Source organism: Cherax quadricarinatus, chromosome 1 (genome assembly GCF_038502225.1).
Source record: "Cherax quadricarinatus isolate ZL_2023a chromosome 1, ASM3850222v1, whole genome shotgun sequence".
NCBI classification, from domain to species: domain Eukaryota; kingdom Metazoa; phylum Arthropoda; class Malacostraca; order Decapoda; family Parastacidae; genus Cherax; species Cherax quadricarinatus.
In genome coordinates this window covers 40,341,024-40,363,613 of record NC_091292.1, presented here as the reverse complement: position 1 = coordinate 40,363,613, position 22,590 = coordinate 40,341,024, and positions in this window count along the sequence as shown.

The window sequence follows — 22,590 nt, the reverse complement described above, 5'->3', positions numbered from 1 at the left end:
TCCTTTCTTATTTACAAATTATTTTTTATTAATTACAATGTATTTCACTAATTTACATGCAAAATACACTGTACTTTTGGAAAATATACAATATTTTACACAAACCCTTCGCTATGCAGAGCATTTCGGGCAAATTAGGTCAATTTTGTCCCATGATGCGTCCCAAACCAGGCGACTAACACCCAGGTACACATTATTACTGATGGGTGAACATGGACAACTGGTACAAGGAAACACGCCCAATGTTTCCACCCCTTCACCGGGAATCGAACCCAGACCCTCACCGTGTGAGGTGAGAGTTTTGCCACCAGGCCACAGGGAAATTTCTTGAGAATGCTTAGCCTGAAATGTTTCAAAATTTAATTAACAGCTGATACATCTTGTAAATATATTTTTTTTCATTAGGCTCTGTAGGTTAAAATTTGTTACTTTACTTAGAGTGCTATTAAACTTGAAATCATTGGGATGTTTCAGGTTTAATTTGCCAAAATTACAGCTTTGATTTTCCATTGGAAGGAGAGAGGGAAGGGAGAAGAGAATGACACCATTAGGGAAGTGGCAATGCAACACTGATGGTAGAAGGCGAAGTTTATAAAGCTAGAATTATTTCTGTGTGTTTTACCTCATCTTAGGAGTTGTTGGAACTGGTGGAGAGATATTTTAAACTGTCCTTGGTTTTTTGTTGTTGGGTTTTACTAAACTGGTTTATAGCTGTATCTGAGTTCCTCTTTGGTGACTAACTCGGCGCTATTCCAGGCGAAGTTGCGGACGCTTTTGAGATTTTGAATTATAAATTCGCAGTTATTGTTGCGTGTTATGCATATTTATAATTGCTTCATCAGTGTTTCATGATCATATCTATGCTCTACACAAATAAAATTACCATTTCTTGTGTAATCAATCTTGACAAACACACGGACATCATGGCTGGGAGCAGCATCAGTACATCACATGCATACAGTATACCTGAACTCACTTATTTACCTGGAGTTTACCTGGAGAGAGTTCCGGGGGTCAACGCCCCCGCGGCCCGGTCTGAGACCAGGCCTCCTGGTGGATCAGAGCCTGATCAACCAGGCTGTTGCTGCTGGCTGCACGCAAACCAACATACGAGCCACAGCCCGGCTGATCCGGAACTGACTTTAGGTGCTTGTCCAGTGCCAGCTTGAAGACTGCCAGGGGTCTGTTGGTAATCCCCCTTATGTGTGCTGGGAGGCAGTTGAACAGTCTCGGGCCCCTGACACTTATTGTATGGTCTCTTAACGTGCTAGTGACACCCCTGCTTTTCATTGGGGGGATGGTGCATCGTCTGCCAAGTCTTTTGCTTTCGTAGTGGGTGATTTTCGTGTGCAAGTTCGGTACTAGTCCCTCTAGGATTTTCCAGGTGTATATAATCATGTATCTCTCCCTCCTGCGTTCCAGGGAATACAGGTTTAGGAACCTCAAGCGCTCCCAATAATTGAGGTGTTTTATCTCCGTTATGCGCGCCGTGAAAGTTCTCTGTACATTTTCTAGGTCGGCAATTTCACCTGCCTTGAAAGGTGCTGTTAGTGTGCAGCAATATTCCAGCCTAGATAGAACAAGTGACCTGAAGAGTGTCATCATGGGCTTGGCCTCCCTAGTTTTGAAGGTTCTCATTATCCATCCTGTCATTTTTCTAGCAGATGCGATTGATACAATGTTACAATTGTTATGGTCCTTGAAGGTGAGATCCTCCGACATGATCACTCCCAGGTCTTTGACGTTGGTGTTTCGCTCTATTTTGTGGCCAGAATTTGTTTTGTACTCTGATGAAGATTTAATTTCCTCATGTTTACCATATCTGAGTAATTGAAATTTCTCATCGTTGAACTTCATATTGTTTTCTGCAGCCCACTGAAAGATTTGGTTGATGTCTGCCTGGAGCTTTGCAGTGTCTGCAATGGAAGACACTGTCATGCAGATTCGGGTGTCATCTGCAAAGGAAGACACGGTGCTGTGGCTGACATCCTTGTCTATGTCGGATATAAGGATGAGGAACAAGATGGGAGCGAGTACTGTGCCTTGTGGAACAGAGCTTTTCACCGTAGCTGCCTCGGACTTTACTCTGTTGACGACTACTCTCTGTGTTCTGTTAGTGAGGAAATTATAGATCCATCGACCGACTTTTCCTGTTATTCCTTTAGCACGCATTTTGTGCGCTATTACGCCATGGTCACACTTGTCGAAGGCTTTTGCAAAGTCTGTATATATTACATCTGCATTCTTTTTGTCTTCTAGTGCATTTAGGACCTTGTCGTAGTGGTCCAATAGTTGAGACAGACAGGAGCGACCTGTTCTAAACCCATAACAACCAGCCTTACTGATGCACCAGTTTTTACTCATTTGCAAACTCACTAAAATCTCTGGAGGAACTCGTAGCATACCTCCCTCTTGTGCATTTTCATTCTCAATTTTACACTTTGATTATAGATGTTACAAAACTATGATTCTGCCTCTGTATTTGCTACCATGATTATTTCAAGTTATTTCTCATCTTCCATCTTCCCAGAATTTAATCATTTCTTGTTCATCTGCTAGCTACTGCTGTCTGTGGCGCTGATACACTACATACATTTCAGATGGCTTGATTACTTTTACGTGGTGCAGGACACTGAGTGTGATGGCTGGCTGCTTGATGTTGCTGGCGGTGGCCCTGGTGCTTGTGACTCTGTCTTACCCAACACCTGCTCAGTCACGTGAGTTGCTTAACAATCAGAATGTTCTTGAGACACTTATCATTGTGCTATATTAGGAAGAGCTTTTGTAATCAACTAATTGTAATTAGTTACTTGTAATTTCCTGGTTGCAGTTACCCACTTTTAAATAATTATATGTATTTACTAATTTGTATTTGTCTAGTTGTAAGTAACTGCTTGTAATTACCTAGTTGTAAAAGTTACTTACAATTTCCTACTCATAATTATTTACTTGTAGTTAACTATAATTATCTTGGTGTAATTATCCAATAGAAATTATATATTTACATTTAGTTTTTTATTTAGTTGTAATTACTTAGTTGCAATTATCTAATTGTAATTATCAACAACTGTCATGGTAAATAAGATTAAAATACAGTGGATACCTTTATTACCGACAAAGACAGAGAGAGAGAGAGAGAGGGTGAAGACCTGTCACACAAACTTTCTTAATATTACTTAAATACGAGGATTAGTGAGGATAAAAACTGTTCATTGACGAAGAACTACCTACAACACATTAGTACAAGTAAGCCAACTCCTCCACTGAAGTGAATATAAGCAATATCAGTGATATTTAAGTATTGTATGGTGAAGACATGGTGTGAGTGAGGGGACAGCGGCAGGCCTTAGGAGTGACGTCACTATTGCCTTCAGAGTGAGCATCTAATATTATATGTGTTTTGTGCTATGTACTAGCATCTGGTGCTTTATAACAACGTGACTGGTACAATGCAACATAGTGATTTGTGTAACATCTTCCTTTAGTAGAAAAGTGGATAGCATAAACAGTGTTTATTAAGTGATAGTGAGAAGGCAACACTTCCAGCTCGTCGGCCCACTGCCGCCCTCACTACCCACCCCGCTATAAACACCCCCACCCACGATACTCTACCCCACCAACGATTCTCCACCCCACCCACGATACCACCACCCACCCTCTCTCTCCTGTGAACTTCATTGCAAACCTACAAGCCTCCTCTGAGATGACTTCACATCGCAAAATAGCAAGAATATCTATGCTATCTGGCTATTGTCCCAGTAGTTACTGCAGTGTTTGTGGGTATACCACAAGGGACAAAATTCTTCTTAGATGTAAGGAGCCTACTTGCTCCAACTACTGTTACACAGATTGCATTCCAGAAGAATTTTGTTGCAGCCAGGTTGAAAATTTCAGAAAATTGAAGGATATCCATAATTCTGTGGTATATGTGGATACAAGCCTGGAGCTACAGGAGGAAGGTTCAGAAGTCCTACCTCAGGGACTCCTGTCCAAAGATCAAGACTGCCCTCTTGGGCTGTGTTGTAAAGTTGCAGCTAAGATAATCCATCACAGGGAAGCACTTCATGAGCTCCTCAAATCATTAGATAACCTACAAGCTATTGTAGAAGGCCAGTGCAAGCCTACATCAAGTGACGTAAGCTGCTCAGCTGATGGTGACACTATTGACAAAGACTGGAAGTCCCACACTGAGCTTAACTCAGGGGTAAACAACCGGTGGAATTCTGTCATCGCTAAGGTCCCACAGACTGACAGAGTTCAAAACACTACCTTTAGGAATTCTAACACAATTCCTCTGACCACCACAGAGGGAACAAATCCTCTTCCCAGCAACGAGGGAAGCCTAGGATCTGTTAATTCTCCTACACCTGACATCTCTGCTTCAGCCACTGCCAGTCCACTTGACAGTGCACATACCATCTCTGATCCTACACCTGTCAGCACACCTGCCGACACTATTCCAGAATCTGGTAGCAGTGCTTCATCAGCAAGTTCTGAGCCAGGAGTTTCTCCACCAGAGATTGGTGCAGTTAGTGATCAGGGAACTATCACTGCACCTGATCACCTACTGCACCAAAGTACGAACAGCAGGGACACATCTGTCAGAACTGGTAGAGGACGGGGCAGAGGATGTGGAAGAGGACATGGAGGAGGAAGACATCTACAGCCATCTCACCCTCCACTAACACAGTTCCAGCGGCAGAATCTGAGGACAAATCTGCAAAACACAGGAGGTGCAACAAATCCTAGTCCACCCTCCCAGGCACCTAGGCTGTGCTCTCGCTGTCACCGGAAGGGGCACACTGCCAACAACTGCCTGCGAGATACCAGGTGTAATTACTGCTACGAGAAAGGACATCAGGAGGACCAGTGTCGGAAGAAAAAGGAACTTGACAGACAGGGCCACCTGTTTAGAGACCTGTTCTCAGAACAAACCAGCAGGATCTCTGAATTGGTGAAAACTCTCACATGTCACCCACTTAGCTACTCCTATCCCAGCCCAACAGGTGGGATTGTGCCTTATACAAGACCACAGACCTACATCCCTGCAGCTGCCTCAGTACCCTACCTCTCTCAAGGGCAGGCACCTTACATTCCCTACACACCCACCACCTCAAGCTGACCACTTCATAATGAGGAACCAGTCTATCAGCATCCTGTCGGCCAACATTAGAGGTTCCATTACTAATGTTGGAGAGCTCACACATAGTTTTGTGAACACTCGATGTCCCGACATGATAGCTGTTGTTGAAACATTTTTGGATGACAGGACTCCAGAAAATTTTGCAAGAATTGCTGGCTACACCTCATGGATGAGAAGAGACAGGCAAGGGCAAGGAGGAGGTGTTGTTGTGTGCTTCTCTAAAAGTGTTCATGCCCAGCACATTGATGTTGGCACCCCTACACATCTTGAAATGATGTACTTCAAGCTCTGTACAGACCTCAGTGGCAACATGCAGACCCCATCAACTTCCTAATGGAAAATATTGACTCCCTTCTGCTACAACACAACTGTCAACATATTATACAGAGGGACTTTGATGACCTTCTTGCAGTGTTTGACATGAGAAATTTTGTTGATTTTCCTACTCATATCTCTGGCTCCTCCCTTGACCCAGTAGTGAGTGATCTGGCAGAAGGCATAGTCACTTGTCAACCCCTCGGCTACGTTGGATCGTCTAACCACAAGGCTGTTTTTACGACACTTAAGATCCCAACAGAACGAGGTGAGGAGTCCACACGCACAACCTGGCTATGGGAAAGAGGTAACTGGCCAGCCCTTTGCTCTGAGCTCGTCACCCACCGATTGGAATGCTCTTCTCCAAGGGGATGTTGACAACCAAGTGAAAGCCTTCACTGGACACATCCTTAATCCACAACAAGAACACATTCCTTACCGGCAATATGTGACGAAGCCTACAGATCAGCCTTGGTTTGGCTTTCATTGTAGAGAGGCTGCTACTGCTAAGTACAAAGCATGGCGAAGGTATAAGAGACATCCTACCACCTATAACAGAAACTTGCACACGCAAGCCTGTAGGCATATGGGTGATGTTCAAAAGTGGGCCATTGCTAAATGGGAGGTGAACACTAAAAGAAAGCTAGCATCAGGTAGGGTAGGCTCCAAAACCTGGTGGTCCCTGGTCAAGGACAGACAAGGTTATCTGCCTGATGAACTTATTCCACCTCTAAATCAACAGGATGGGACCACCTCTACTAGTAGTCAAGAGAAGGCGGACCTCTTTGCTGAACACTTTGCTACCAAAATGCAAGTTCCTGATCCAGCAAGGGACCCTCCTTGGCTAGCTGCAAGAACTGTGTCAAAACTGTCAGTGGTGACAATAAGGCAGGAGGAGGTGCATTTCCTTCTTAAATCGCTTGACCAAGAAAAGGCTGTGGGCCCAGACAAGTTGAGCCCAAGATTGCTGAGAAGATGTGCAGACCAGCTAGCAGCACCTCTAACTCGCATCTTTTAGCACTGCTTAGTACAGTGTAAATGGCCCTCTCTATGGAAAGATGCAAATGTAGTCCCTGTTCACAAAAAGAAGAGCAGAGCAGAAATCAGCAACTACAGACCAGTGTCACTCCTGTCAATCACTGATAAGATCCTTGAGACAATAATCTCAAGACAAATGACAGAGTTTTTTGACTACCACTCACTACTTTGTGATCGTCAATATGGCTTCAGGAAAGGTTACTCTGCTGCTGATCTGTTGTTAAACCTCTCCACTAAGTGGCACCAGTCACTGGATGAATCCAAAGTCAGCTGTGTGGTAGCACTGGACATTGCTGGCGCTTTCGACCGGGTGTGGCACCAGGGCCTCTTAGCAAAACTTCAAGCACTGGGAATTGCAGGCTCTACGCTATGTCTCCTCAGTGATTACCTTCATGGTAGATCTCTAAGTGTAGTTCTAAATGGAACGGAATCAGCAAGACATCCTATTGGGGTAAGTGTTCCAAAAGGAAGCGTGCTGGGTCCATTGTTATGGAATGTCTACTTCAACGACCTTCTTCATCTCATCCCAGAATCACATGCATATGCAGACGACTGTACACTGACATTCACTTATCCAAGAGAAGAAATGCCAGCTGCTCTAAGCTACATCAATCACCAGCTGAGAGCTATATCAGCTTGGGGAAATAGATGGCAAGTAACATTTGCACCTGAGAAAACGCAAATGATGATCGTCTTTAGGCACCATGATGGTAATGCTGGTGCAGTAGTAAGGACGAATGGGAGGGTGTTGGCACCTGGAGAAGAAGTTGATATCCTTGGGGGTGAAATTTGACTCCAAACTAACCATGAAGAACCATGTTGTAAATCTTGCAAACAAGGCAGCCAGGAAGCTTACAGCAGTAGTCATAATTTCTACAGGGGCATCCCTTCCGGTTTAGGGCCTTCCACTGGGCGCACCCTTCCGGTTTAGGCCTTCTACAGAGACATCCCTTCCGGTCTAGGACCAGCAGCTGGAGGGTCACCTTTTCACACCTAGGTGTTACTTCCGGTTTTGACCATGACCTCGCCCTCGAGACTACCTCACCCTTGACCCCCCCAACCAGTACCCCCGCCCCACGACCCCCCCCCTTCGCGACCCCCGCCCCGCGCGCCCGCGCGCCCGCGCGCCCGCCCGCGCGCCCGCCCGCGCGCCCGCCCGCGCGCCCGCCCGCGCGCCCCGCCCCGCCCGCGCGCCCGCCAGCGCCCTTCGCGAGCCCCCGCCCGCGCCTTCTGCTGCGCCTTCTGCAGCGTCGTCCGGATCGCCCCCGCGCCTCGAATTTTTTTTTCTTATGATCTCCTCGTATCAAGTTTTTAAGGTTCCCCCTCTCACTTTCACCCCCATCCCCAAAATTTCTCGATATTACCAAGTTTTTGGATTCCCCCCTATGGGGGTTTCGAAATTCTCCATCTCCTTGGATCAAGGTTTTTTTTGGATTGTCCCTCCTTCCACCCCCCAATCCCAAAAATTTCTCAATATTACCAAGTTTTTGGATTCCCCCCTATGGGGTTTTCGAAATTCTCCATTTCCTTGGATCAAATTTTTGGGTACCCCTCCTTTCACCCCAAATTTTCTCGACAATACCATAACTCCATCTCCTCGGATCAAATTTTTGAGGTTCCCCCTCTCACTTTCACCCCCCACCCCAAATTTTCTCGAAATCAAATTCTCCATCTCCTTGGATCAAGTTTTTTGGGTACCCCTCCTTTCACCCCAAATTTTCTCGACAATACCATGACTCCATCTCCTCGGATCAAGTTTTTTGGATCCCCCCTATGGGGTTTTCGAAATTCTCCATCTCCTTGGATCAAATTTTTGGATTACCCCTCTCACTTTCACTCCCACCCCAAAATTTCTCGATAATACCAAGACCCCATCTCCTTGGATCAAGTTTTTGGATTCCCCACTCTGGGGGTAAGCATGCTTACTACAGGTCTAAAAGTTTCCTCTCATTAAGTCAAATGAACTAAAAGTTTCCCCTTATTATTTTAAAATGAACTAAAACCTTCCTCTCATTAAGTTAAATGAACTAAAAGTTTTCCTCTCATTAAGTTAAATGAACTAAAAAGCGTGTTTACTCGGCGGTCAGTATTCCTCTCATTAAGTTAAATGAACTAAAAAGGACCACACATACAAGCTAAATCTTGTCGACTTACCCCTATGTCAGTGACGTCACGCACACAGGCTGAATCATGACGACCCTTTAGTTCATTAAAGTTAATAAGGGGATATAGTACCTACATCATAGGGAAAACATTTTCATCATCAGAAAAGTCACATTTTTTGTTTCGTTAATACCCATAACAATCCAACAATTTCTTTACAACACAAGTCTAGACATTTTTTTAACTATTTCATCTCAGGTCACTCCCCCCCACGAAGTAACCTCCTCCCCACCCTCCCGAACCCTCACACTCCAACCAACACCTCACAATTTTCACTCATAACCCCCAATTTTTCTCGTTTTAACCCTTTTAGTTCATTAAAGTTAATAAGGGGATACAGTACATCAGAAAGTCACCACAACACTTATAACCACTTTTCGATAAATTCACTAGTCACAATTTTACATATTACGAAGTTAAATACGCACTTTTACTTTGAACACCTTCAAAACACTCTCTTAAATCATTTGAATACTCACAAAAATACCTTTATACATTTCCAAACAACACTGAAATACTCCAAAACATCATTCGAACACCCCCCAAAATCACCTCTGAATACTCCCAGAACACCTTCATAAGTACTCTTGCACATCATTTGAACACCTTCATAAGTACTCTCATAATCATTTGTACACCTTCAAAAAACACCTTTGAATACTCACATAAACACCCTTGAACACCTTCAAAACACCTTTGAATAACCTCAAAACACCTTTGAACACCTTCAAAACAAAACAACATTTGAACACACTTAAAACACCTTTGAACACCTTTGAACATTTCCAAACAACACTGAAACACTTCCAAAAACACCATTTGAGTACTCCCAAATACACCACTGAATACTAAAACACCACTGAATACACTCAAAACACCACCAAAATCACCATGAAACACTTCCAAAAAACACAATTTGAGTACTCCCAATTACACCACTGAATACTACTAAAACACCACTGAATTCAATCAAAAACACCCTTCAACACCTTCAAACACCCTTGAACACCTTCAAAACACTCTTGAACACTTTTCAAAAACACCTTTGAACATTTCCAATCAACACTGAAACACTTCCAAAAAAAAACACAATTTGAGTACTCCCAATTACACCACTGAATACTACTAAAACACCGCTGAATTCAATCAATCAAAACACCCTTCAACACCTTCAAACACCCCTGAACACCTTCAAAACACTCTTGAACACTTTTCAAAAACACCTTTGAACATTTCCAATCAACACTGAAACACTTCCAAAAACACCATTTGAGTACTCCCAATTACACCACTGATTACTACTAAAACACCGCTGAATTCAATCAAAACACCCTTCAACACCTTCAAACACCCTTGAACACACTCAAAACACCCTTCAACACCTTCAAAACACCTTTGAACACCTTCAAAGCACCTTTGAACACATTCAAAACACTCTCATAATCATTTGAACACATTCAAAACACTCTCATAATCATTTGAACACACTCAAAACACCTTTGAATAACCTCAAAACACCTTCGAACACCTTCAAAACACCCTTGAACACCCTTGATCACCTTCAAAAAAAAACAACATTTGAACACACTCAAAAACACCTTTGAACATTTCCAAACAATACTGAAACACTTCCAAAAACACCATTTGAGTACTCCCAAATACACCACTGAATACTAAAACACCACTGAATACACTCAAAACACCACCAAAATCACCATAAACTAAGATCAACACCCACATCCCACAACACCCACAACCCACAACACCCACAATTTTTTCTCGTTTTATCTAATTTCATCAGAAAGTCACAACACCCACACCCCCCATTTTTTTCTCGTTTTAACCCTTTTAGTTCATTAAAGTTAATAAGGGGCCACACTACATCAGAAAAAGTCACAAAAACAACCCACTTATAACGTCTTTTCGGTATCTCTAGTTCGACAACAACACCCACATCCCACATCACCCACATCCCACATCCCCCACACACACACACAGACACACACACACACACATCCCTAACCTAGCCTAACCTAACCTAACTTAACCTAACCTAACCTAACCTAACCTAACCTAACCTAACCTAACTTATCCTAACCTAGCCTAACCTAACCTAACCTTACCTAAATTATCCTAACCTAACCTAACCTAGCCTAACCTATCCTAACTTAACCTAACCTAACCTAACCGAACCTACCCTAACCTAACCTTACCTAACCTAACCTAGCCTAACCTAACCTAACCTAACTTAACCTAACCCAACCTAACCTAACCTAACCTAGCCTAACCTAACTTAACCTAACCTAACCTAACCTACCCTAACCTAACCTAACCTAACCTATCTTAACCTTACCTAACCTAACCTAACCTAACCTAGCCTAACCTAACTTAACCTAACCTAACCTAACCTACCCTAACCTAACCTAACCTAACCTATCTTAACCTTACCTAACCTAACCTAGCCGAACCTATCCTAACCTAACCTAAAATATATTGGAACACTTCCAAAATACATTAGAGTACTCCAGAATTACTTTGAACGACTCCATTTTTGGATATTTCCAAATTAGTTTTGAAAACTTTATCGTAAAATCGAACATTATTTTTCTTGTTGGTAAAACACACTCAATGGTAGAAATATTTACTCGATTTCCGAATAGAAGCACTGTCCTCGCTCTGAGAGACTCATTGTGGGTCACCCCAACACATGGTGTAATGCGCTTCACACCCAAGGTAGAACATAACACCTGCGTCAACTCAGGACAGACAGGCGCCATGTAATGCGGGTAACATCCAAGGTAGAAAATCATCTCTTTCCAGACCAACTGTCTATCCTAACCTAACCTAACCTAACCTAATTCCTAACCTAACCTAACCTCACCTAACCGAACCTAACCTATCTCCATCAATCACCTCTATCCTAACCTAACCTAACCCAACCTAACTCCATCAAACACCTCTATCCTAACCTAACCTAACCTATCCTAACCTAACCTAACTCCATCAAACACCTCGAATACTACCTAACTTAACCTAACCTAACCTTACCTAACCTACCGAACCCAACCTAACCTAACCTAACCTATCCTAACCTGTCCCAACCTAACCTATCCTAACCTATCCTAACCTAACCTAACCTAACCTAACTTATCCTATGCTAACCTAACCTAACTTATCCTAACCTAACCTATCCTAACCTAACCTAAACACTGACTAACTTTGAACCAACTCTGAACACCACTGATCTTCTTCAAAAATGCTCTGCACATCATTTGAATACCTTCAAAAAAACACCATCAAACACCTCCGAATACTCCCAAAAAACACTACTGATTACTACCAAATCACCACTGAATACTACCAATCACCGTCAAAATCACCAGAAACTAAGTTTAACATCACCATCTAACATCCTTTTTATAGAAATCCCCTCAAATCACTATAACCAAGAACTCCCTCCCCATTTGACGCATAAAAAAAAAAAGCATGAACACAAACCTAATACGCAAACACTTAGTACATGATCACCATCAACTGAAAACATATCTTGTACACACACATAATATAAGACAATCACCAACTACAATCACCCATGTTCACTTACCTCAAAATCACTAATATCACAGAAAACAATCATTTTTATAAACATTTCACACACAAAAAAAAAAAATCATATTTGACAATATCTAAGCGCACTCACCTCACTACCACCAACACACGATGTCTCACCTCACAGGACCGACAAAGCTCACCTCCAGTGACGTCACACTCCCATTGTGTTACTTGGTGGTTGGTAACATCACACCTAACCCCCCTTGTTTCAACCTATTGTACCCTACATTATCTAAGAACACTATATCCAACACGATTACCAGATTTTATGATCCCCAACACCAAGATCACAGAAAACACACATTTTTTATAATTATTCACACAAAAATCACGATCACCAATTCCATATCATGTTTACCGTCATCTATCAACACTAATCACCAAGATCACCAAAAAATCTAAGATCATGCATCTCAAAACTACTATGATCACTGAAAACACTTATTTTTTAAACATTCGCACAAAAATAAGACATTACACAAAAATACCACAACACTTCCACCAACATCTATAACATAACATGAGCACTATAACATATCACTATCACAAAAAAAAAATAATACACAGACACCCACATATTATACATTTCAATTGCAAATTTAAGACATGAGACATACACACCAAATCTAAGACATTCACCTCCAACTAAGACATACACATCACCCCTAAAACTTCCTTCCTTATTCATTCCGTATATCTCCTAGAGCTGTTTTAACCCCGACGGATCCATCACGACGTAGGAGCCAGAGGAACCATCACCACTCCAACACCACCTACTACACTCTGGCTCCTACGTCGTGGTGGATCCGTCGGGGTTAAAACAGCTCTAGGAGATATACGGAATGAATAAGGAAGAAAGTTTTAGGGGTGATGTGTATGTCTTAGTTGGAGGTGAATGTCTTAGATTTGGTGTGTATGTCTCATGTCTTAAATTTGCAATTGAAATGTATAATATGTGGGTGTCTGTGTATTATTTTTTTTTTGTGATAGTGATATGTTATAGTGCTCATGTTATGTTATAGATGTTGGTGGAAGTGTTGTGGTATTTTTGTGTAATGTCTTATTTTTGTGCGAATGTTTAAAAAATAAGTGTTTTCAAGTGTTTACGCTATTAAGGTTTGTCCACATGCTTTTATACAAATGGGGAGGAGCTTAACAGGTTATAAGTTGAGCTTGAGAGGGGACTCTACTAAAAAGGATGGTTAGATGGTTGATGTTACTTATTGAATTTCTGGTGAATGACATTGAATTGGTTAGGCTATTCAGTATTGATTTGGTATGTAACTGCAAGTATTTTGGGAGTATTCGGAGGTATTTGATGGATGTTTCTTTGAAAAAGGTAATTCATGATGCAGCAGGCATACAACAAGGATCAGTAGGTGATTCCTAGAAGTTAGGTTCAAAGGTTAAGTCAGTGTTTAGGTTAGGCCAGGGAACAGGTTAGGGTTAGGAACAAGACAAGGTTAGGTTAAGCATAGGAACAAGACCAGGTTAGGCCAAATTAGGAATTAGTTAAGGCCAAGGACAGGTTAGGAATAGGTTAGGGGTTGGGAGGGCAAGGTTAGGAATAGGGGTTAGGTTAGGGAATTAGGGTTGGAGTTGGTCTGGAAAGAGATGATTTTCTACCTTGGATGTTACCCGCATTACATGGCGCCTGTCTGTCCTGAGTTGACGCAGGTGTTATGTTCTACCTTGGGTGTGAAGCGCATTACACCATGTGTTGGGGTGACCCACAATGAGTCTCTCAGAGCGAGGACAGTGCTTCTATTCGGAAATCGAGTAAATATTTCTACCATTGAGTGTGTTTTACCAACAAGAAAAATAATGTTCGATTTTACGATAAAGTTTTCAAAACTAATTTGGAAATATCCAAAAATGGAGTCGTTCAAAGTAATTCTGGAGTACTCTAATGTATTTTGGAAGTGTTCCAATATATTTTAGGTTAGGTTAGGATAGGTTCGGCTAGGTTAGGTTAGGTAAGGTTAAGATAGGTTAGGTTAGGTTAGGTTAGGGTAGGTTAGGTTAGGTTAGGTTAAGTTAGGTTAGGCTAGGTTAGGTTAGGTTAGGTTAGGTAAGGTTAAGATAGGTTAGGTTAGGTTAGGTTAGGGTAGGTTAGGTTAGGTTAGGTTAAGTTAGGTTAGGCTAGGTTAGGTTAGGTTAGGTTGGGTTAGGTTAAGTTAGGTTAGGTTAGGTTAGGCTAGGTTAGGTTAGGTAAGGTTAGGTTAGGGTAGGTTCGGTTAGGTTAGGTTAGGTTAAGTTAGGATAGGTTAGGCTAGGTTAGGTTAGGTTAGGATAATTTAGGTAAGGTTAGGTTAGGTTAGGCTAGGTTAGGATAAGTTAGGTTAGGTTAGGTTAGGTTAGGTTAGGTTAGGTTAGGTTAAGTTAGGTTAGGTTAGGCTAGGTTAGGGATGTGTGTGTGTGTGTGTCTGTGTGTGTGTGTGGGGGATGTGGGATGTGGGTGATGTGGGATGTGGGTGTTGTTGTCGAACTAGAGATACCGAAAAGACGTTATAAGTGGGTTGTTTTTGTGACTTTTTCTGATGTAGTGTGGCCCCTTATTAACTTTAATGAACTAAAAGGGTTAAAACGAGAAAAAAATGGGGGGTGTGGGTGTTGTGACTTTCTGATGAAATTAGATAAAACGAGAAAAAATTGTGGGTGTTGTGGGTTGTGGGTGTTGTGGGATGTGGGTGTTGATCTTAGTTTATGGTGATTTTGGTGGTGTTTTGAGTGTATTCAGTGGTGTTTTAGTATTCAGTGGTGTATTTGGGAGTACTCAAATGGTGTTTTTGGAAGTGTTTCAGTATTGTTTGGAAATGTTCAAAGGTGTTTTTGAGTGTGTTCAAATGTTGTTTTTTTTTGAAGGTGATCAAGGGTGTTCAAGGGTGTTTTGAAGGTGTTCGAAGGTGTTTTGAGGTTATTCAAAGGTGTTTTGAGTGTGTTCAAATGATTATGAGAGTGTTTTGAATGTGTTCAAATGATTATGAGAGTGTTTTGAATGTGTTCAAAGGTGCTTTGAAGGTGTTCAAAGGTGTTTTGAAGGTGTTGAAGGGTGTTTTGAGTGTGTTCAAGGGTGTTTGAAGGTGTTGAAGGGTGTTTTGATTGAATTCAGCGGTGTTTTAGTAGTAATCAGTGGTGTAATTGGGAGTACTCAAATGGTGTTTTTGGAAGTGTTTCAGTGTTGATTGGAAATGTTCAAAGGTGTTTTTGAAAAGTGTTCAAGAGTGTTTTGAAGGTGTTCAGGGGTGTTTGAAGGTGTTGAAGGGTGTTTTGATTGAATTCAGCGGTGTTTTAGTAGTAATCAGTGGTGTAATTGGGAGTACTCAAATAGTGTTTTGGAAATGTTCATGGGTGTTGTGGGATGTGGGTGTTGTGGGTGTTGTTGTCGAACTAGAGATACCGAAAAAAAAATGTTATAAGTGGGTTGTTGTTGGGACTTTTTCTGATGTAGTGTGTCCCCTTATTTAACTTTAATGAACTAAAAGGGTTAAAACGAGAAAAAAATGGGGGGTGTGGGTGTTGTGACTTTTCTGATGAAATTAGATAAAACGAGAAAAAAATGTGGGTGTTGTGGGTTGTGGGTGTTGTGGGATGTGGGTGTTGATCTTAGTTTATGGTGATTTTGGTGGTGTTTTGAGTGTATTCAGTGGTGTTTTAGTATTCAGTGGTGTATTTGGGAGTACTCAAATGGTGTTTTTGGAAGTGTTTCAGTGTTGTTTGGAAATGTTCAAAGGTGTTCAAAGGTGTTTTGAGTGTGTTCAAATGTTGTTTTTTTGAAGGTGTTCAAAGGTGTTCAAAGGTGTTTTGAAGGTGTTGAAGGGTGTTTTGATTGAATTCAGCGGTGTTTTAGTAGTATTCAGTGGTGTAATTGGGAGTACTCAAATTGTGTTTTTTTTTGGAAGTGTTTCAGTGTTGATTGGAAATGTTCAAAGGTGTTTTTGAAAAGTGTTCAAGAGTGTTTTGAAGGTGTTCAAGGGTGTTTGAAGGTGTTGAAGGGTGTTTTTGATTGAATTCAGTGGTGTTTTAGTAGTATTCAGTGGTGTAATTGGGAGTACTCAAATTGTGTTTTTTGGAAGTGTTTCATGGTGATTTTGGTGGTGTTTTGAGTGTATTCAGTGGTGTTTTAGTATTCAGTGGTGTATTTGGGAGTACTCAAATGGTGTTTTTGGAAGTGTTTCAGTGTTGTTTGGAAATGTTCAAAGGTGTTCAAAGGTGTTTTAAGTGTGTTCAAATGTTGTTTTGTTTTGAAGGTGTTCAAAGGTGTTTTGAGGTTATTCAAAGGTGTTTTGAAGGTGTTCAAGGGTGTTTATGTGAGTATTCAAAGGTGTTTTTTGAAGGTGTACAAATGATTATGAGAGTACTTATGAAGGTGTTCAAATGATGTGCAAGAGTACTTATGAAGGTGTTCTGGGAGTATTCAGAGGTGATTTTGGGGGGTGTTCGAATGATGTTTTGGAGTATTTCAGTGTTGTTTGGAAATGTATAAAGGTATTTTTGTGAGTATTCAAATGATTTAAGAGAGTGTTTTGAAGGTGTTCAAAGTAAAAGTGCGTATTTAACTTCGTAATATGTAAAATTGTGACTAGTGAATTTATCGAAAAGTGGTTATAAGTGTTGTGGTGACTTTCTGATGTACTGTATCCCCTTATTAACTTTAATGAACTAAAAGGGTTAAAACGAGAAAAATTGGGGGTTATGAGTGAAAATTGTGAGGTGTTGGTTGGAGTGTGAGGGTTCGGGAGGGTGGGGAGGAGGTTACTTCGTGGGGGGGAGTGACCTGAGATGAAATAGTTAAAAAAATGTCTAGACTTGTGTTGTAAAGAAATTGTTGGATTGTTATGGGTATTAACGAAACAAAAAATGTGACTTTTCTGATGATGAAAATGTTTTCCCTATGATGTAGGTACTATATCCCCTTATTAACTTGAATGAACTAAAGGGTCGTCATGATTCAGCCTGTGTGCGTGACGTCACTGACATAGGGGTAAGTCGACAAGATTTAGCTTGTATGTGTGGTCCTTTTTAGTTCATTTAACTTAATGAGAGGAATACTGACCGCCGAGTAAACGCTTTTTTTTTAGTTCATTTAACTTAATGAGAGGAAAACTTTTAGTTCATTTAACTTAATGAGAGGAAGGTTTTAGTTCATTTTAAAATAATAAGGGGAAACTTTTAGTTCATTTGACTTAATGAGAGGAAACTTTTAGACCTGTAGTAAGCATGCTTACCCCCAGAGTGGGGAATCCAAAAACTTGATCCAAGGAGATGGGGTCTTGGTATTATCGAGAAATTTTGGGGTGGGAGTGAAAGTGAGAGGGGTAATCCAAAAATTTGATCCAAGGAGATGGAGAATTTCGAAAACCCCATAGGGGGGATCCAAAAAACTTGATCCGAGGAGATGGAGTCATGGTATTGTCGAGAAAATTTGGGGTGAAAGGAGGGGTACCCAAAAAACTTGATCCAAGGAGATGGAGAATTTGATTTCGAGAAAATTTGGGGTGGGGGGTGAAAGTGAGAGGGGGAACCTCAAAAATTTGATCCGAGGAGATGGAGTTATGGTATTGTCGAGAAAATTTGGGGTGAAAGGAGGGGTACCCAAAAATTTGATCCAAGGAAATGGAGAATTTCGAAAACCCCATAGGGGGGAATCCAAAAACTTGGTAATATTGAGAAATTTTTGGGATTGGGGGGTGGAAGGAGGGACAATCCAAAAAAAACCTTGATCCAAGGAGATGGAGAATTTCGAAACCCCCATAGGGGGGAATCCAAAAACTTGGTAATATCGAGAAATTTTGGGGATGGGGGTGAAAGTGAGAGGGGGAACCTTAAAAACTTGATCCGAGGAGATCATAAGAAAAAAAAATTCGAGGCGCGGGGGCGATCCGGACGACGCTGCAGAAGGCGCAGCAGAAGGCGCGGGCGGGGGCTCGCGAAGGGCGCGGGCGGGCGCGCGGGCGGGGCGGGGCGCGCGGGCGGGCGCGCGGGCGGGCGCGCGGGCGGGCGCGCGGGCGGGCGCGCGGGCGCGCGGGCGCGCGGGGCGGGGGTCGCGAAGGGGGGGGGGGTCGTGGGGCGGGGGTACTGGTTGGGGGGGTCAAGGGTGAGGTAGTCTCGAGGGCGAGGTCATGGTCAAAACCGGAAGTAACACCTAGGTGTGAAAAGGTGACCCTCCAGCTGCTGGTCCTAGACCGGAAGGGATGTCTCTGTAGAAGGCCTAAACCGGAAGGGTGCGCCCAGTGGAAGGCCCTAAACCGGAAGGGATGCCCCTGTAGAAATTATGACTACTTACAGCACTTCGCCGTATCTCGCATCTGCTTGACAGTAGGGGTTGCAAGATCCTGTACGAGGCACAGGTACGCTCACACCTTGAGTATGCTCCACTTTCTTGGTTTGCCTGCCACCCCTCTCATCTGCGACTGCTTGACAGAGTAGAGAACAGAGCAAGACGTCTCATCTCTCGCCTGGACCCATCCTGGATAGATCTGTCATTTCAGCAGAGCCTTCAACATAGGAGGGATGTGGGTGGCCTTACTGTAATGTACAAAGCCAATATTGTCAAAATACCACACTTGGATCCACTTCGAGGACAGCGTGAAACAAGCTTTTATGCCACAAGACGGGCAGAAAGCAGCAACTTCACTCTGGCTGTACCCTTCTCCAGAACATCACTCAATCTGAGATCATACATACCCAGGATGACTCGAGTATGGAACATTTTCGTACAGCATAATGATGTCAACGAGATAAAGTCAGTTGATCAAATGAAAATGCTGGCCCACAGATGGCTTCAACTTCATCCTGTTCCCTACTTGTATGTCTCATAACAATAAAAATGCTTTCAAATGAGCTGATGTAGGTAACAGCTCTTAGCTTACCAATAAAGTTAGGAATTCTTAACCTGTAAATAGCTTGTCAATAAAGCTAGGGATCCTTAACCCTTGTCAAACCCTGTGTAAAAAAAAAAAAAAAAAAAAAAAAAGTCACCCCTAAATCGTGGGGTTTATCTAATCAGTAAAAATACACGAAGCACAGATAAAGGAAAGCGAAGAGGAGGGGAGTATCTCTGGGTGAGGTAGATAAGAAAGATATTTTAACAAAAGTTAGTATTTTTATCCCGACGCAGGTTTCTCCTACTCAGCAAGTTTCATCAATTGAATACAGAGGTGATAAATGTAAATATAACACAAGCAGTGGAGAAGCGAAGATGTGATCAGTCCATCAGCCTTGAAGTAAATTCAGGTGGTTAGTCCCTGAGTCTGAAGATGTGCTCAACTTTTTAGTTTTGAGCAGTGTAAAGCCGAAGTATGAGTAACAGTGTGACTTTGTCAATGGTCCAAGTCGGACCGAAACGTCGTCGTAAGCTTCTCTCTTTTATGTGCGGGTTATTTGTGTACCGAAGTATGAGAATGGAATGGTGGAATGGAATGGGATGAATGATGAAGTCTACTGTGTAGATGAAACGTTTTGTGATAAAAATACCTAATTGTTTCACTTGTGTTCAACTTATCTACTTGTCGGAATTGTAAAAAATTTTTATATTGGTCTGGGGTGAGCCAGCACTGTAAGATCTATACTGGACATGTATTAACTCCTACACGCCTGTATAACTTGTAACAATGGTGGAAGCTAAAAGTTTAACTAACATGAAGCTGCACTTATTTTATGTAATTTATGATAGAAATAGTGACACAGGCCAAATTTAATCATGTTTTTCATTCTTTTATGACTAGTTTAGCATGTCTGTTTCATGATATGATTATCGGTTTCTTGATGTATAATACATTGTACTGTGCATTATACGATGATTCATTCTGAATGATCATGTGACGTTAACTTTTCTTTGCAAGGAATGTTAGATATTCCTGTCTTTTTTCCTGCATCATGTTAGTTATGTGTGGCCCTAGTCAGGACAGGTCCTTGATAGTGGTGGAAGTAATGACTGTGACAGTGATGACAGTAATGACTCGCCTGTTGACGAGAAAGTAATAACTTGAAAAATGATGTGCAGTTGGTCGCATGGATGAGACGATGGAATAGTAAACAGTATCTGGTTATGAACGAATATCTGTGTTGACTAAATTAATACTGTAACAGAGGCGAAGATTGGTAGATGAGTTACCGGGGTTTGATGTAATATTAGTTCCTTATGTTTTAGTTAAGGACCTTATGTACAATATGTACAGGTATATACACTGAGATGAGTAATCTTTCAGTGAATATGTACTGTGAGAGTTTACTTTAATGCATATTTTAGTGATGGAAGTGTCTCTAGCAACTTGTAAACAGATTACATGCGGCGGCCTAATGATCCTTGTTCAGTAGAGAGGCTTCAAACCCAAAGAAATATAATATATAATCTGAACTCATGATTAATTGGATGATTGCATAATGGAAAAACTAAACACGTTTCGCCCACACAGTAGGCTATATCAAGCCAAAACAAATCTACCTGGGTAAGGGTATATGTGTATATATAGGGTGGAGGATGCTGGTTAGGTTGCATTTAAGACGGACCTGCACAGGACGAGCGAGCGTGCATGTTGTTATGTAGGATAACGATGAAGAAGTTTCTTGCCAAGGGTTCCAGCTATGTTGTAAAAGCCTTTGTTTAGGTTGAAACTGTTAGATATACAGATAAGTGATGATTCCAAAATCCTCCGGTACCGAGCGTCTTCTCTGGCGATGAGTCTTGCGTCTCTGTAGTTGATTAAATGGTTGTGGAACTGTCGGCGTAGAACACAGGCACTCCCTAAGTCGTCCATTCTACCTGCGTACTGGTGTTCTGAAATAAGTGTTTGGAGGTCTCTGAATGTCTCTCTTACGTATAACTGGGCGCAAACGTTGCAAGGGATTATGTATACCTCTGCAGAGGATAGAACCTTGTGGTGTCTCTTACAGATAATGTCAATAAAGGATCACATTGTAATGCATATGTGTTAAATTTTTCCACCATTTTTATCTCCGTGATTTCATAATAAGTTTTTATTTTACTTTGATAATTTCTCTCTCTCTCTCTCTCTCTCTCTCTCTCTCTCTCTCTCTCTCTCTCTCTCTCTCTCTCTCTCTCACTAAGGTAAACGATGGGATTGACACTGACAACTATGAGAACAAGACACATGCAATACAATAACTAAAACATGTCTAAAGATGCTTCACCAACAAGTTGTTCCTTCTAATAGAACACGTGTGTGTGTGTGTGTGTGTGTGTGTGTGTGTGTGTGTGTGTGTGTGTGTGTGTGTGTGTGTGTGTGTATGTGTGTGTGTGTTTATGTGTGTATGTGTGTGTGTGTGTGTGTATGTGTGTGTGTGTGTGTGTGTGTGTGTGTGAGTGTGTGTGTGTGTGTGTGTGTTTATGTGTGTGTGTGTGTGTGTGTGTGTGTGTGTGTGTGTGTATGTGTGTGTGTGTGTGTGTGTGTGTGTGTGTGTGTGTGTGTGTGTGTGTGTGTGTGTGTTAGTTACCATTTTGTCCTAGGCACATGTCGATTAGACACTAGGCCTGTTGTAGGTGTGTAGGTGTACTCACCTATTTGTGGTTGCAGGGGTCGAGTCCTAGCTCCTGGCCCCGCCTCTTCACCGGTTGCTACTAGGCCCTCTCTCTCCCCGCTCCATGAGCTTTATCAAACCTCGTCTTAAAACTGTGTATGGTTCCTGCCTCCACTACGTCATTTTCTAGGCTATTCCACTGCCTTACAACTCTATGACTGAAGAAATACTTCCTACTATCTCTCTGACTCATTTGTGTCTTCAACTTCCAATTGTGGCCTCTTGTTTCTGTGTCCCCTCCCTGGAACATCCTGTCTTTGTCCACCTTGTCTATTCCACGCAGTATTTTATATGTCGTTATCATGTCTCCCCTGACCCTCCTGTCCTCCAGTGTCGTCAGGCCGATTTCCCTTAATCTTTCTTCATAGGACATTCCCCTTAGCTCTGGAACTAACCTTGTCGCAAACCTTTGTACTTTCTCTAGTTTCTTGACGTGCTTTATCAAGTGCGGGTTCCAAACAGGTGCTGCATACTCCAGTATGGGCCTGACATACACGGTGTACAGTGTCTTGAATGATTCCTTACTAAGGTATCGGAATGCTGTTCTCAGGTTTGCCAGGCGCCCATATGCTGCAGCAGTTATCTGATTGATGTGTGCTTCCGGAGACATGCTCGGTGTTATACTCACCCCAAGATCTTTCTCCTTGAGTGAGGTTTGCAGTCTTTGGCCACCTAGCCTATACTCTGTCTGTGGTCTTCTGTGCCCTTCCCCTATCTTCATGACTTTGCATTTGGCAGGATTAAATTCGAGAAGCCATTTGCTGGACCAGGTGTCCAGT